Raw genomic sequence first — 14,169 nt, 5'->3', positions numbered from 1 at the left:
CCCCAAATAAGTGTCACAAACGACACAAATAAGTGATACCCTTGCTTTTCTGGAAGCTGTCTTAGAAAATAAAATAAAACATATAAGAATATTTATGGATATATGTAGAATTGCTGCCACTAATGAAATTCAAACTCCCATGTGCCTCCAGGACTACCATACACCAAGTTCTGCATAAACAAATAGCAGTTTCTTTTAAATCTTCCCAGACTTGTGTCCATTTAAATGTATCCCCTCTATCAAAGGTGGGATATCTGCCAGCTTCTTTTGAATAAGTTAAAAACTGAGACAAAAAAGGTTATATCTTTGGGGTTGATTTTAAAAGGAGAAAGAATTAAATAATTAAGTTGAGCCTTCATGAAAATGAACCTGTACATCTGCAAAATCTGAAACTTTGCTGTTTCATATGAACAGGTGCTCCTGCTTTAAGAAATTGGGTCCCTTGACACTTCCATGAGTGTTAAAGCCACGAGTAACCAGCTGTGTTTTATGTATCTGTGCTTGAGTACTCACAGGTTACTAAAAAGAAATCAGAAATAACCTGCAAAACTGATGGGCTGTTATTTTAGGTATAAATTTTCATTGTCATTTGATTATTAACTGAAAGGAGTGAGGTTATTACTGAGCCTGATCAATCCTACACTGTTTTCCTTTGTCCATATCGTTATAATAATGCATGCCTTTGTTTTCAGAACAGATACTGAGCTCTTTCTTCTTAAAAGGGAATCACCATCAATCACCCTTGAACTTTAAAATCACTGTTTTGCAAACTTTAAAAGGATTTTTCAAGTTAATGAAGGCAAAGGTATTTTCCCGTGACTCAGAATTGAACTTCTCTATTAGGTGCACACAGGGTTTCTATTTCCAGCACCAAAACAATGCAGATTATCACCATGGAACATTTCAACACAGCAACTGTAGGCTTTGATGACTAGACACCAAATATTTTTCTAGCAGAGATAAAAACATTGTTGTAGCAGATTTCATCCTGCTTCAAGAGGCTTGATTTCCAAATCACCTTGCCCCTCACAAGCCCTTTAGGTAAAGCCAGAGGTATCCAGAGTCAGCAGTTAAAAAACAGCTCCACACTGGAGCACGGAGGGAAGGAAAATCCTCTGCCCATCCATCCTGTCTCCAGGAGGGGGAAGCCGAGCTCTGCCAGTTGCAGAATAAAGTTGCAGTGGATTAAGGGGAAGTGTGGGAACGATATTTTATTCTTTAGCATCAACTGTTCTTATGCTTGTTCCCAGGAATGAAGTTAATGCTCTCCAAGTGTCTCTTCCCACGGCTCCCCACTCTGGACAAGAATCTTTCTATCCTGGCTGAGAATGCTCTGATTTTTGAGTCAAATAGGATTTTTTTTCTTTTTTCTTTTTCTTTTTTTTTTTTCTTAGGCAATTTTGCTCTTGAGCAATAGGAGGATGAAGCTGACATGAACCACACAGCTTTTCTGGCTCTCCTCTCACCCACACAAATGTGCATTAACAAGGAGTCCTGAGCCTAAGCATCAGTTTCAAGTAACACAAAAAGAAACTCTTCTGTTATCCAGGGCCAGCAGCCTGTCTGGAGGGTTCCTCTCCATAATGAGGAGAGGAGCTACTTTCACAGAAGGCCAGTTTCACTGCTGGAAATGAGGAGGGTGAGTCAATTGCCAGAACACTTTGGTGCCATTGATGCCTTGTGAAGGCTGCCCTAGAGCAGAGGCTGGACAGAGCTAAAGAATAAAGTAGGGATTTATTAGAAGGCCTCAATGGATCCACCTTGGGCAGCACAAGAGCCCAGCCAGGGCTGCACCCAAGATGAACCCAAATGGTCACAAAATGACAACCGCTCACAGGGTCTCTCACTGTGATGAGCTCTGCTCCATTTGCAGATTGCAGTTCATTGTCCAGTTATAGCTTTAGGTTATGAAATTCCATCCTTCTTGTTTTTGTCTCTTCAGTCCACATTGTTTGTGCTCTTGGTCTTCAGATCTAGATCAGTTGCCCTTGGTCTCCAGCTAGAGAAGGAGAAGAAAATGTTTTGTCTCCCTGCTCTGTGCAGAGAGCTCACCATCCCATAAAATGAACCTCAGAACTACACAAAGCAGCACAGAATCTGAAACATGTAAAAGCTAAACCCTGAGGCATCACCATTGGAGACACCTTGGTCCCAGGTGGTTCCAAACTTCCTCTAGGTCCACATTGCAACCCCAGATGCTCAGGGTCATCTGTCCTGGCACCACTGCCCACCTTTGGGCATCAAATCCTACTCTTGGATGTGCTGGCTGCCCACCCTGCAGGGCAGGGTTTGGTCTGTGAGCAGCAGGATGAAGTGTGGGACTCAGAAAATGAAACCTTCCCATGAAGCACCGTGACCACAGTGCAGTGGTGGCTGGGTGCGTGTCTGCAGCACGTAAAACCATTAATTCTGCAATCATTACCTACAGTTTCAGCTGCTCCAAGGATACAAAGCCAACAGAACTGTTTTATGAGCTGGATGAGGAGCTGGGGTGACAAAGAACATGTGTGTTGGGTGGATCATTTCTTTAGGAAGGGCAGGCTGCAGGCAAGCAGTGATTTCCACAGCAGACCAGCAGCCCTGCTGCCAAGCAGTGATGCAACATCCACAGCAAGCACCACTCCAGACCTGTCCCCCTGGGAAATCAAAACCAAAAGCTCAGCACAAATAAGTGCAGTTTATTGTCCTCAGTGGATAACTTCAAAGACTCAGACAAACACATGAAGCAATCTTCGGATTCCGACAGAATCATCCAGTGAGGTATCAATCTGCCTGAGGGCCCAAAGCAGTGTCCTTTCCCTTTTGAAAGGTGAGCACACCTGACAAGCCTTAGGGTCAGCAAACAAACACGGTATGAATTCAGGGATTCACCAAGCACATTCCGCCCCACTGGTTTTAATGAGGAAATAGCACATGCATTAGAAGTAGATCTTGCTCCTGCTACCCTGTGGTAAGCACACAGAGCTGTTCCACTTACAGTTAGCCTAAAAAACTGGACGAAAAATCAAAAAGATTTTTTTTATTACAGATTTTTTTAGCAAAAGATATCCAGGTTCTCCTGCAATATAGTATTTCTAATAGGGTGTGTTAGCCCTGAACTTTTAAATCATTTTACTTTCCAGCCTTCCTCAAAATGACCAAAACCAAGCAATTTTTTTTTTTTAATTGAGAAACATGGAGAGGAGAATATTTTTTTCATGCTAGTTCTTGGCTGTGCCTTTCTGTGCATTTGTATAATGCACCAGCTTTTGGTTCTTATGGGAAAAGCAAGTACACAAGCAATATATAGCATTGTTGGCCCAGAATTTTTGGAGTTTCCTCCTAGAAAAAAAGCCTCCATATTGAGTATGCATCCTCAGGGAGCAGAAAACTATTCTGTGCATGCCAATTTTTGTATAAAAATAAATAAAATTTGGCACTATGATTTATATCTCCAGTATAGAAGAATAAAAGAGTTTGAATGCTTGAATAAAAGAGCTTCTAAGGGTATACATGGTTTAATTATATACAAGACTCACTGCCACTTTCTCCATTCCAGGAGGTTATATTTCCCATCAGGAACTGCTGAATATTTTCTTCCACATTAATGCAAATCAGTACAATATAAATTATTCTGTTAGACTATTTTTTAATTATGCCTGCTGGAAAAGATCCTTACCTATATGAAAGCCATGTTCAGATTGCGCAATTGTGTCTGACTGTATCCATGGTCATTTCCCTGCCAGTGCCAAAAACAGCTCTGTGATATAAACCCTGTGCATTTCTGGGAAGAGCACTTCCAAATCTGGGGCTCTGGGTAATGGATTTTTTTTCTCATGGTCCTTCTACCAGTCCTCTTTTTTTTTTTTAATTACAAGTGGGTCAATTTAGATTGAAATACAAGGAATAAGTGCTTTACAAGTGATTTACAAGTGGTTTTGTGTTCAAGAAATGACTGAATGTGGCATTCGGCCACTGACAACTTGATTTGGGGTTGGCAGCCATGGGAACAATTCCAGAGCTACAGCACCCAGTGCCCTGTCTCCCTTCCTTTATTTTCAGGGAGACTCTGGACTCACATCTGTACAGACTTGATCAACCCCACAAAAATTTTAGCTGGTGCATTCTTTCTGTATTTGGATTTGTATAAGTTCTTTTTTTTTTGGTGTGCCTGGTAGACACCACCAGACTCCAAGAGAGGGTGTGCCCTCTGCCACAGTGCCACACCTCAGGGACCCCGTGTCACTTACAAGTATGGAGCACATCCCAAAATTCCTCTCAGCATGTTCCTGGACCTCATACAACCCAGGGTCTGAAACAAACCTGGTGGAAGTGGCTGCTCCATGTGGTCTGGGGCCTTGTGCTGATCCTGAGCATCCCCCAGCATCCTCTCTCCAATACACATCATTGAGCTGAACCTACAAAAATCTTCATACATGTGAGAAGCAGCATATTCCCTCTCAAACAAATTATACTGCCATGTCGTCTTTACTTAAAAGAGAGAATTTGGAAGCCTCTTTTCATGAGCTTGGGCCAGTGGGGCCTTGTGTGCCCATTGCCCTTCCTGCCTCTCCCTCCTCCTTTCCCCATGGCCTGGAGCGTCCCCCAGCTCCTGGCAGTGTTGGGGGTCATTCCTGTGGTTAGATGTGGATAATCTTGATTTAATGGGCAACAAAAAGCAGTTTCTTGCCTTTTTAAAGACCTTGAAAGTTCTCAGAAAACCCACTGTTTTCCCTTATTACTCACACTCACACTTTGGAGTCTAGGTCCTTCCCAAGCACATTTTGTTCTTCAGAATGACAATGCTTTTGTTTTCTTAAAGGCTGCCCCAGTTTATTTCCTGCTCTTTAAGCCTCTCAGATCTTGGTGTGGGTGGGTGAAGCAGCCTCTGTGGTGTCTCTTCAGCCAAAGCATCAACCACTCATCAGATTGAAAATAAAGGCAGGGTCTCAGCTTGAGCCCACCCAGAGTTTGAAGCAGAGGTCCTACAAGGATTAGAGAAAAAATAAATGGCTGACGTTGAAATCTTGGAATCTATCTTGCACAAATTGATCTCATATTACACTGGGATTCATATCTGATCACCCTTGGCTGTGGAAAGTCTTAGACAAAGCTTTTGGCCTAAGTCTGTTATGGATGAATGCTAAATTACTTTAAAACAGCACAAAAGCAACCATGGAGTCTGTGTACGCCGCAGGCGTCTGTGTTTCTAGTTTTGATACACTAATAGGAACTAATAAAGTGAATACACTCAGAATTATTCTGCTGTGTGTTTATGACTTTCCAGCACCTATTTCTTCAAGAACTTCAATGATTTATGAGAAACAGGTGTTCCTAACGAGAGTTCGTCAATACAAGAAACAACACTGTAGCTCATATTAGAAGAACTATAATCCATTTACACAATTTAAAGCACCAGAGATTTATCACTGGTATTACAGTATTATTTGTTGGAGAAGCCCATTCCCACAGAGTTGAGATGCTGATTTCTAGAAAGCATGACAGCCAAGTGCTTGTGTTTGCCTCAGCAGAAATCTCTTCACCAGAGAAGGGAACTTCTCTGTCCAGCCCACAATAAAAATATATGTTTAATGCCCCTCACAATATTAGAAACTGGCTGACACTGCAGCCTAAGAGTTGCACACAACTGTGTAGTTTTCTCTTTTAAAAGACAAAAGCTTTGACCATACAGAGATATCACACAGAGAACATCAAGAACTGGATAATCACAGGAAATGACACTGCTCATCAACTGCTCAAAGGTGACCAGCCAGGGAGTTTATGTAGGTTCAAGAGTTCTCACTTCTGGCCTTACTTTTTCTGGTGAAACAACCAGCTATTCCCATCATCTCTTAGGTTACTACTTAAGAATAAAGCCTGCCCTGTCATCTGCTGGTACTTAGTACCGTATTAGGATCTGATCATCTGGTTGACCAGTGGATTTGGCTTGACACTTTTAAATAAATCTTTCTCACCTTGTCTGCAACTTTGTAGTATTGTCTTCAGGCTAAAGAACCAAAGATATTTCTTGAGATGGCAGAGATATTACTTAAATTCTAGATAAGACTGCCTTACCTTTCCTGCATTCCCAGAATTCATGGGGATTTATTTTTTTTTTGAGAGCAATTTTCTTCCCCTAACTACATCTCATATTGAATGAAATTATCACAGAAACTGCAAAGCGGTTCCTCTTTACTGCCCTAAACTTGGTATACAATGAAAATCCTATTAAAACATTTTGAACTCTTCCCTTGATAAATAAAATATGTTTATTTTAATTCTTCAAAGCTGACCTAAGACAATAAGGTCACATTTTTATTTAGCTAAATCACAAGCAGATAGTGCTTGTTTGGGTAAAATTATGACTAAGTTTGTGTCTACATCTACCACGGTCACTATGAAAACATTCTTTTAAAATGATAGTAAACATTCTTAATACAATAGAGTTTTGATAACACTAATTGCTGGCATGCTTAAAATACAAACCTAACAAATTCTTCCCTGGCTTGCGCTAATATTCCCTCTAGTGCTACAAGAACTGCTCAATTAACATTTCCAAATATATAGCAGATATGTAAACTGACTAAAACAGGCTGTCTCCCAGGTCAAGGGTTACCCCAAAATTTATGAGATTTCTGTGTTATTTTTCTATTATTAAGTCCTGGTTTAGATTTCACTTATGTAAGTAAGACCTTGTTGACTCTTAATGACCTTGATTCAGATCTAGACTGCAAATTTCCTTCTTCATATTTCTTCCACAGTACATAAAAAACCACACATTTTTTCTCCTTCTACAACCACATTATTGTCTTTATTTGACATGAGGATGAGATTGGTTTTATGTTATGGCATTAGCTACCCAGAAACTGTTTATGCTGACCTTTGTGGTGACTTTGTAGAACACTGGGGTCTTGATTCTGTGAATCCCTGCTGAGGCAATCCCACAGGTGTCAACCTGTGTGACCTCAGTCACAAAGCCTACTTGCCTGGAGGGTGGAAACCTCCATCAGTATCCACCAGGTCTTTTCCATAAACATTAACATATAAAAATATTCTTTCTCTTTATCCTTTTCAAACGCTTACCAAAGCAACAATTATTTATAGGTTAGAACAGTAAAATGTGTCTCATTTTGAGAAAACTGTACAGGATTGTGAATGTGAGAATAAAACAGGATTTCTTAGTCCACAAGTTTAAAAATCATCCTGTAAACATACTTGAAAGTGTTTTATCTTGCTTCTAATGGTGTAATTGAAAGGTTTTTCACATCTGAATAGAAACAGGATAATAATCAGAAAATATAAACTCCTGAGTGCTGACAGAAAAACAGAAAATAAAGTCAATGTAAGTGGTACAATTCCATCTGTATGTTATTGTTTTGTTCTGGGCTACCTCAACTCACATCCAGTCTGGCAACAGATGAGAAGCAGACACAGAACCAAAGCAATCACATTAAATTACAGCTCCACTATTATTTTACAGGCTAATTATTAGAGCTAATTGCTTTCAGCACTTGAGGAAAGGCCATATAAAACACTCTCAAAGCAAGCACCACTGCCAACTGGGTGGAGACTGATCTCTGCTGCTGCTTCTTGATGTTGAGCTCAGACTAATTCACCTCATGGCCCTGTCCCTGGCTCAAAGCCCATCACCTTTTGGCAAAGGCTGCTGCTGAGGTGTGAGCAGGCAGTGACCAGCCCACAGACCTCGCTCTTCTCAGCTACACCCCCTCAGCAGAGTAAAAACCCTGCCTGTCTCTGAACACAGGGCCAAAGGCAGCCCAGCCATGCAGCTGTGCTCAACAGCTGGACCTCAGCACAACCCCAGTGAAACCCCCCAATCTCTGTAGCAACCTGAGACACCCTTTTTAGGCACTTTCTCAGGCTGCCAGTGGTCAGCAGAAAGTTAAAATTTTCTACAAAATATGACTCAGAAAATGCTCAGGGCTGTGGTACTAGAGCAAGGGATGTTCTCCCCTGCAGGACTTCCTTTCCTTTTAATGGCTTTCCAAATATTTTGATCCTTCCAGTGGGAATTAGAAGAATGCCAAATGGATGCCTTCTGCTTGGGCAAGACCATACTGGACTGGCTTCACACAAAGCCATAGTCATGAACCAAAAGATAAGATTCTCAGAAACAATTAAAACACACTGTTGGGGGGTAATACAGGAACAAATACATTTAGGAGTCATGAGGACATAAACAGTTCAGATAACTTACTGGAGACTGATACTGGCTGGGGAAAAAATAAAAGTTACTGGCAACAAATCTTATTTAGAAATGAATAGACTTGATTAATCCCAAGGAGGTAGTAAAGTTAAAAACATTTGCAATATATATCAGAGGTATATCTGGTATTGTGGGTCCAAATTGCAGATTTAAATTAAATCCCCCAAATTTCAGGGACAGAATTATCCGAAATATTCTTAAATTATTTCCACTGTTAGCAATATTCCCATTAGGAAGGGATACCCTCCACCAGTCTCACCATGGACGATTTAGTCACTTGCACACTTTCCCACATCCCTGCAACTCCTGGCTGTGCTTATTTAGAAGTGCTCCATACCCCGTAGAACATTTTCCATTGTGTCACTGAGTGACTGCCTCACCATCTCTGCCTGTTTTCACAGCTTGTTCTGCTTTTGTGGCTGTGTGGGTGGACGGGCCTGGGCAGCCCATGTGAGAAGCTGCAGGCACAGGAAGCACCTCTGCGTGCATGCTCCACTGAGACCTTTCCAGCTGTGATTCCAGGAAAAACCCCGTGAGGAAAAGCAGGCGTTTGGGTGGGGAAACCAGCACAAATGGGGAAACCAGCACAAATGGGGAAAGTGAGCGCTCTTACCTCACATGCGCTCGCATTTTTCATTCCAGCAGATTGGAATCTGGGTGAAAAATCTCTGTATGGAGTACAGAGAACAAAATTAAAGATAAATGTCTACTGGATTTTGAATTGCCTCGGTGATGTGTGTTGTGTTCCTATGTATTCATTCAATGTGGTTCTCATCCCTACTGCTTTCTTTTCTAACATTCTCTGCTCATGGTGGGTGGAAGTTCTCAAAAGTGAAATGGTCAAAGGAAAGATACAGCTTTTTAACAATGTCATCTTGCATTTCTTGTGGATCCATGCATATGTGAATACATACATGCATTTCTCTTGCCATGGTTCTGATATTCTGAAAACAGTGCACAGGATGGATTGCATCTGCTGTGTAGATACATGAGTAGCATGCAAGAGAGCAGGGTTTCCTTCCTTCCCCTAAAATTACATGAATGCCCAATTTGGTCCATTTAAAAAGAAAAAAAAAAAAAAACACCAAAACAAAAACACACAACCCACAAAACTTTAAAACCCCAATACTTTCTCTAGAGCATCATATGAGCTTGAAGGGCAATGCTTCTTTCTATCAAGGTTGATGAATTATACACTAAGTGGGAGTGAAAACCACTAGGGCAAGAAAAATAATCACAAACTTTCTTTTAGTTCATAGACAACTTGTCTTGCAAATTCATCCCTGAATGTTCTTAATCATCTGTTTTTTCCTCTCCCACAGCCAAAATACACTATATTCTAACAAGAGACATTAAACAAATACAACTTTTCAGGGAGATGTGTGACAGCACAAACTCTGAGGTGACCAACTTTGGAAAATAAAATAAAACTGATTGGGACAAGGGAAGCAGCCACTGCTGAGATGAGTCAGTCCCTGAAGCAGTCACTCAGAGAAGATCTAAACTGCTCAGCAGCATTTTTTCTCCTAAGAAATCTCCTGAGGATTTGAGAAGGAGGACAGAAGAGGGACACAGCTGCACATCCACCAGCAATCCTTCATTCCTGGTCTTTCTGTGTACCACACACACACAAACGTGCTCATGAGGGGAAAAGAAATGCACATTTCTGCAATCCAGCTGAGATACAGCAGGAGCAGACAGCCTGTTAATCCTATTTGTTGCAGAATTATAGACTTAGACAGATCCTGCTAATACAAACACACGCAAAGAGGAGAATGAAAGGGATTACAACTCCTCATTCACACTCCAGAGAAACTTAATGAGCGCTCTAGAAAACTAAGCCTGTAATCTCTTAAACATTTAGAATACAATCTTAAAACATCTCTCAGCAATCTCAGATCTCAAAGGCTGAATGACTGCTCTGCACTTTCAATAATAAAATAAATATTTGTCTTTGCAAGGGCAATATTTCCTTGTTTCCACTTTTCCACTTAGAGCATGAATTAGCACACTTAAAAAAAAAAATTAAAAAAAGCTTCCTGTACAACCAAGAACATTTTGAATGTATGTACTTAAGACTCTTTTAAAAAATTGTCTACTGCTCACAAGAGCAGACTATTTGTATTTTTAAAATAACAAAACTGGGGACCTATTTTTCCTGAGGTACAGTAAAATTATAAGGAGGAAAAGCTGAACTCTGGACTGTCCTTCTCACAAAATCAGTTTCTACAACATTTAACCCAATTTAGGCTTATTTATGCAAGTAATCTGGTCTTAAAAGTGGATTTACCAGGATTTTATATGTCTGCCTGCCTTTCTGTTCTTCTTTTTCCATTTTTCACTTAACCTTTTGGGAAGAGCCAGTCTGTTAACAGTGCAATGAAGACAGTACTATCAATGCCCTGCTAAGAATGGACACAAGTGTTTATAGACTTCAAATTTGTCTGGTATGTCGCTCCTCTGATGGAGTAGAGGCAAAGGACCTATTTGCATATTTAAAGCACATCAGTCCTGTTGTACTCATTCATTGAACTGCCTTTGAATTTGGGCTCTATTCCACCCCCAGCTGCACTGCTGTACAGGTGAAGAACAGTAGGCCATGACAATAATTCCTCAAGCTGCAGAAAAGCAAGAAATGCAACAAAAGATCAATGTTCACAAAAAGCAGAAAAGTATTTCAGTGCAATGCTGTGGCACAAAGCCCATCAAATGGCTGCCTGAGGGAGAGGAGAGAGGAGGTAGTCACTCTAGCAAGGCTCTTCAGCACAGAAATGAGAAGGGAAACCTGAGACTGGAAGCAAATCCAGGCAACTGCCAGGGGAGAAGTTGTTAAGAGTAAGAACAATGAGCTCTGGAAATGAGCCACTGACTGACGTAACAGATCCATGTGGATGTGCTTGTCTTGGGGTTGTAGGTTAAATCTGGAGGTCTTTCTGAAGGTGAAATATGAGTCCCCTTGAACCAGGTCTCATAAGCTCTTGGAGATATATTTCACACCCAAGATAGCTCAGTCACCTTAGAAGGCATAACATCAGCAGGATGGCTTCGGTGGTAGTGTTGGAAACAAAAAGGTTTTAATAAAAGGCAAAATAACAAAACTCTTTACAGAGAAAAAATTATCTAGGTGCAAGAGGCTCTCTTGTCCTTGGTAAAACACCTCACAAAAGCGATTCATTTCTTTATTATCTTCTTTTTCTAGTAAATTGTTTAGGCAGGACATTTTGGCTTCTGTCCAATTAGCTATCTTTAAGTTTGAGGTGAAGTTCCCCAGGTCCTATGAGATGCCTTTTCACCTCATTGAGGAGAGAAACTTCTGGGCTTATTTCCTTTTTGAGGGGACAAAGGGTAGTTTTGTCACTCCATCAACATGGGGCACATTCCTATATGAAGGTGATGCTCTAGCCAAGCATTTGCTGAGCAACTCAGGGCCCTTTGACTCTGGTGGCTTAGAGGAGTCAAAATAGCAAGTTTAATGACCCTTCAGCCTCTGCAAAGTCACCAGAACAAATACAGATCCTAAACAAGACAAGAGATGAGTAAGGTGCCTGTGGGAGCAAACAGGCCAGAGTCTCCAGCTGCTCTTTCCTCTGCTACTGTCTTTGGAATGAAGGATGAAGTCTGAAGGGAGCCTGGGTGGAGGTGGCTGGGATGTCTGTCAGCCTTGGGGGCTAGCCAGCTTTCTTAGTATTCTGGTACAGCATGTTCAGAAAGCAAACTGTGGGATTTTTCTTTGTTCATTGTGCCAAAGGGAGCATTGTGGCTGAAGCCAACTGCCCCAGGAGCAGGTCCCAGAAGTGCTGATGCCTGGGAAGCTGAAGGGCTGGAGCCAGATGGCAGAGCAGGAGTGTTCTCCATTCTCTGGAGCAAGGTCACCTCAGCTGTCACAAAAGCAGGGGTCAATGTTTGCTTCACAGTGCTGGCTGTGCAGCATGACAACCCATGTGTGTGTAGATGAATGGCAACGTTCATCTCCTTTTCACTGCTTTCTGGAGGATTTCAGGGAAGTAACAGCAGAGTGGGCAGTGCTCACCGAGCAGCTGACACCCTGCCAGATCACATCCTTCTTTACCCCAGGAAAAATTATTTCTGAGTCATTAAATGCAAAAACTCATCTTAAATATCATCAAGTTATGGCAGATCGTGACTTCTTTTCACACAAAAGAGCAGAGTCTTCGAAATGTCCCTTTCAGAAATGAAAACCAGAGTGTATTATCTCCAGAATGTGTCTAGACAAAGATCACATTATTGCCTTCACCTGTCAATCCTTCCCTCCCTCCCTCTTTCTCTCCCTGCAAAATAAAATCACAATCAATAATCTGACAAAGAAAACTGAGAAATAAAACCCACTTCTCTCTCTCTGAGCTGTAACTAGTACAGCAGTGTATGTTGCTCCACCAAATCTTGCCTGCATCACATCACACCAGCAGCAGTGATGGGAAAAGGACAAAGAGGCCATAAGTGCAATATTAGCTGGAGACAAGTGCCAGGGGAAAAAAGGAAGTAAATAAGTTGGAAAAGTCAGAATTAAAACATTACAAAATATTATATGTATGCAATCAATGGTGCAAGAAGTCAAGCACCAGGGGCTGGAGGAAGATGTTGGACAGCTGATCACCAGCTGATAAGCCATGCAATATTACTCCTTTTTTACTTTCTGGGGTGAGCCCTGCCCTGCTGTGAATAGAAGAAAGGGGCAGCACATCCATGGCTGCATTTCATGGCAGCACACCCAAAAATCCAGGCAGCATCCGCAGGCAGATCCCCACCTGGACTCATTGTGCTGGCAGCTACTGACCTGCCTCTAACCCATGATGGAATCAGGTTCATGTCCTGAGCACTGCACCCCCTGAAAGACAGGGCTTTTAGGGGAATTCAGCCCAGCCACCCATCTGTCCTGCAACCACATTTTCAAAAACCCAAATGCCACACTACACTATATCTACACTTTGCACTTGTAAGTGGTGCCAAAGGGAATTTGAGTTATTTAAGGGCCAAACCAGCTTTTTACAATAAAATGAAACTACAGTTCTCATCAAATCCTAGCAGTAGTACTATATTTTATCAAATCATTCAATAAACAACATTAAGCCACACAGATTTCAGTTCCTGTTTCTCACTAATTGGCACCCATATCATATCCTGTTGCATTACATGGTTTCCTATTTGACTGTGCTATGAGGAGAAATAAACACTTTTCTGTATTTTTTATTTCTAAAGACAACATTAAAACATTATTTCTGTGATGGGCACTGTTTTGCTCTGGCACTAATGTAGCCAGGAATACAGCTGTTTTTCTTCAAGAGGGTATATTTTCATATCAGAGATTTATTTCCAAAATTTGCTAGATTCTTTGCTTCATGGCAGTGGCTTAGAGCAGGACACATACATATTTTCTTTCTAACGTAGTGTTAAGATTTTTTTTTTACAATACCTGTTCTTAAAATAGCTTTCTCTATGGTCCATTTAGACTTAAAACACAAACACATGCTTAATATGTTTTATAATTTCAAATCAGAGCTCATTTATTTTAACAGTTATGCTGACATAATGATAATCAATTTACAATTATATATATAAAATTATGGATAATATTCTTTCTTTTAATCTGCTTCTTAAAAATTTTTGATGTAATCTTTAATTTGTACAGCAAATACCTGTGCTGCATTTTATTTCCTTAACTAAGTATTAGTCTTGAGACTTTATGTAATTTTGTTTGCATCTGAAAAACATTTCACCTGTTCAGATATTGCCACCATGGCTCTTAAGCATTTTCTCTGAACATTTCATTAGTTCTCCTCCCAGAAGATCACCATGATCACAAACAAAAAGTTACCTTAATTGTAGGGCATTTTATGGACTTCATCTTACCACAGTTTGGGAAGGCTGAGGTTTGAAATCAGTTTTGGTAGGTTCTAAATAAATTTATGTTTTAGTTTATACCAGATAGCAACCAGTGTATGCAC

This window comes from Passer montanus, unplaced genomic scaffold, assembly GCF_014805655.1.
Source record: "Passer montanus isolate IOZ18808 unplaced genomic scaffold, ASM1480565v1 scaffold69, whole genome shotgun sequence".
NCBI lineage: Eukaryota > Metazoa > Chordata > Aves > Passeriformes > Passeridae > Passer > Passer montanus.
This window is presented reverse-complemented; position numbering follows the sequence as displayed.